Consider the following 4342-nt stretch of genomic DNA (forward strand, 5'->3'; position numbering starts at 1 on the left):
GTCCCATATTTTGCCTTCACCTACCGCTTCCTCATCAAGTGTGTTTCCCAAACTGTTGTATTCTGGGGTTGCTGTTCCTATTTTGATGGCATATCTGCACAATGTGTTTCATCATATTGAGATCTCAGTCCTGTACAATGGAGACAATCTGTGATGGGAACACACAATTTTAATTTTTAAAAATAGTATACTAGTTACTAGCTGTTAACATTTAAAAAAAAAAAAAAAGGCCAATACATTACCCACTCCTAAAACCAAAAGAGAAAAAGACCCCTCGGTGTGTCTTAAAGTAGGCATATATACTAAGGCAATAATCATCTCAGACTATATAATAAATTAATATTGTCTGTATGTTTTTGATCCCATTATTTGATTTTGAATATTAACCTGTTGCACTTCTGTATTCATGAGACTGTACTGAAGAGGAAGACTTAAAAAAATGTCTATGCACATATTTATAGAGAGTTGTAAAGTAAAGACAATGAACAGGACTAGAATCAGATAACCTGGCAGAGTGTGCTGCATGTAGACAGGGCTCAACAATGAAAGGCTAGAATAATCTGACCTGGAGGAGTATCTAGACAATGCATAGTTTTCTATTGACAACACACATTTTTTTTCTCTCACTAAATGTTTGCCTCAAATAGACCACAGTGTGGATGGAAGGTTAAGGTAGAACTAGGGCGATAAAAAAAAAAAAAAAGTCTATGCAATCTCATGTTGCAAACGCACATGCATACATACACACAAACCCAAAAGACATAAAATGAGAGAAGTTTGTTTTTTCAACAGTAAAAAAAAAATTACATGCATCCAAATGTAGTGAATTTGATCATTTTACCTAATATAAAATATATTTTACTGTTTAGAAGTGTTTATGTTGGCATAAAATGTAGAAAGTGGTATAAAAATTAAAATGGCCACCTAAATAAGAGTGGTTTTGTTGTTTTGAATGCCCACACCGGAATAAATTCTTCTTTTATTTTTCTGGTTTACTTGGTGCTGGTTTAGGAGAAAATTGATGCAAAAAGCTGGGACAATCTATAGTAACATATGAATATAAGATTATGCTATAATAATACTGTGTTAACTAGTATGAGCTGAATGATTATGTCTCCCCCAAATTCATATATTATTGAAGCCTCAACCCCCCAATGTAACTGTACTTGGAGATAGGACCTTTATAGTGGTAATTAAAGTTAAATGAGGTCATAAGGTAGAGCTCTGATCTAATAGTTATTGTACTTATCAGAAGAGACACTTGAGAGCCCTCTCTCTCTCTCTCTCTCTCTCTCTCTCTCTCTCTCTCTCTCTCTCTCTCTCACTCTCTCTCTAGTTTTCTCTCTCTCTCACCATTTTAGAATACAGCAAGAAGATGGCAATCTGTAAGCCAGAAATAAAAGTCCTTCCCAGGACAATACATTGTATATAATGCCAGGAATGTAAGCATATTCCATTCTGGCTGAATATACTTCATCTTTATAAAAAACGATAATCTGTTTTTATTCATCCCATCTATCAGTGAAGGAGAATTTATATTTATTTGTTTGTTGAGTATAGTAATAGAAACTCATACTATTAAAGAAATAATAATCAAGCTGACTTCAAAAGTGGCTGAATTATAGGTTTGGTTTCCTTCTTCACATTTTTTGAAAGCGAAGAAGTAGGGTCTGTGCCCCCACTAAACAGAATGCCATTTATAGACTAACATGAGACTAGCAAGAGAAGCATGGTCAATATCCAAGCACCATATGGTGGTGCAAAAATTCTGTAATTTGGAACAATCCAGGGTTTATAATTAGTGAATGGCACACAGTGGGGAGAACATAAAGATGTATGTCAGCATCAAGCCCCAGAAAGATGTATTTGGTTCTTAATTCACAAGTAAGTGTGTGCCCCTCTCATCAGTTCTGGTTCATGAAGATTCTAATCAAGCAATTTATCTGGTTCATTTCTCATATGCCCTCATCCACTGAAGTGCAAAGTCTACTCAACAGCCAGAAAATATGAGATCAGCCTTGAAAATAAGTGTTGGCCCATTTGTCCAAGACCCAAAAGAAACCAGATTGAGACAAATGAGATCAGTTTTTGGACTAGTCTCCATAGTGCCACAGAGATATTTGAAAGGTGAAAATTATAGTTGCGCCATTCATTTGGCACTATTTATATAACCCCCTCCCACCACCACCCAGTGATAAAGTTGGTTGATAACTCCTTTTTTATTTTTCGCTGAATTATATGTTTGCATATTTGCCTTTAGCATTAATCGTGTATAGTCACGTCCATTAAGACCCTAGTGTCTGTCTGAACCAGTATCTGAACATCATAATTTTACCCTGAAGGAGAGATATTTCCTTTCTGTGATGAAAGGGGAGATATTTTACCTAGATATATGTTAATAGGACAGAATATTGGGTTGTGCATGTTAAAATGAAGACAAACAGAGCATCAAAAGAGACATTTGAAGTCACAGGCAATAACTTTACATGTATATTCAAACAGACACCCATGGGCAATGCCCTGGCCCTGATTTTCTGAAAAGTTTGGTGAAAGGATCCGACCTGGAGCTAGTCAGTATTAACTGGTGCATGCAAATGAATGAGAGTAAATCAGTGACCAGCTCTTCATTCATACAGAAGGAGTATCACCCAGAGGGACTCAGCCTAAGTCATCATCGCAGGGGAGAAAAAAAAAAAAAAAGAAAATGTCCATAGTACATTTTCTTTTAAACAGGCCTCGGCTTGGCCAGGTTACCTCCCATGTATCCAATGATTTATAAGCAGCGTGATCCAAACCAAATCCAATCTTTAAATGACTAATGAAAAAGTACTCTCACAGGCGAATCAGAAAACATTGTGAGTAAGTGACAGTCCCTCTCCTGGTTCTTACCAACACGATGCCACCATCACCAAACCAGTCCTGGTGTGATCTAGAGTAGCAGTTCATTTGCCTCTTTATATCACGTTGGGATGAAAACTGTCACAACATGCCTCTTTAGGCACTGAGCAATCTGTCATTTATCAAAGTGCCATCTTGCTGATGAACTGAAGAACAAACCCTGTCTCATCAACAACCAGAGCATTTTACATTAAAATACATTCTCTAATAGCCTCTAAAATTAATCTTCCAAGATGGTGTCCTCAAAAAAAATATTTTCAGAGATTGTGTTAGTTGATATTCAACTCTCAAATTTTCGAAGACTATCTCATTTAACCAAAACACACTATTTTTACCCTTTAATCTCAAGTTCTTCAGAATGAAGTTCAAGTCCACCTGATTGGTGAGATATCCTGCGCCCATCCCCAGATGCCTGAGTAGGAAGCCACTCCTACGCAGGAATGTGGACTTCCACAACTCTGCCAGGAGAGGTCCTGGGGTCTAGGAAGCCTGGGAGTCTAGTGCGTGTGAACTATCATTTGCTTTTGAGCTGCTAAGTTCAGGGATGAGGGAGGGAAAGCAGAAACGCAATAGTATAGGAGATGCTCAAACAGAAGCCCCAGACTCGGCCAAGCAATCATGGCTCTGAAGGACTGGAATTCACTGAGATCCCACATAAGTGCAGGAGAGAGAGAGAGAGTAAAAACATTTGAAGATGATTATGGGAATGGAGACTAGAGTCATTCCTATTCTAAAAGAGGGTAACTGCCTTTGATTTGGGAGGAGATATTTAATGATAATGGTACGTCAAGGGAAAGCATTAGTCTGGTGATAACACTTAAAATGCGCTTACATACGATCTTGTTTTCAAAGTGTATCAGCAGGTACTTACAACTCAGCAATCTCAGTAAACTTATGCTTTTCAGGTTTTTTTCCAGTAAAGTATTCGTATGGCAGAAGGGCATGGACAGGTCCACCAGGTAGAGTTTAATTGGACTTTCTTTGAAAAAAAAATCAGAAACATATATTCACAATGTCCATTCTATGCCATAGCATATGTGCCAGTGTTCGTTTTAATATGAAAATATACTTTAGTTAGATGATTACGCTCCTTGACACAAGAGAGTAGGTTATCTTACTTATCATTGTGTGCCCTAAACCTAGCCAGTATTTGCTGCATGTATGTTGAGACCCTAGGACAGTGCAGACCGCTCATGCTGTGGTTTCTCACACATGTTCCCTGGGACAGTCGCGGTAACCTCTGACAGTAAGACGCAGATGACAGGACATGGCTCGGTCACAATAACTTCTTCTGCTTGGACATAATTGAGAGCAACCTGTTATGTTCTCCAAAAGCAAGGCGACAGTGCCATGCATTGGAGGTCACGTGGCCATTGCTCTGGTGATGGGCAGCCACATTTGTTCCAACCGAGCTTTTATCACCTGTGTCTGTAACATGGTTTTG

This window comes from Rhinolophus ferrumequinum, chromosome 12, assembly GCF_004115265.2.
Source record: "Rhinolophus ferrumequinum isolate MPI-CBG mRhiFer1 chromosome 12, mRhiFer1_v1.p, whole genome shotgun sequence".
In the NCBI taxonomy this organism is placed as follows: Eukaryota; Metazoa; Chordata; class Mammalia; order Chiroptera; family Rhinolophidae; genus Rhinolophus; species Rhinolophus ferrumequinum.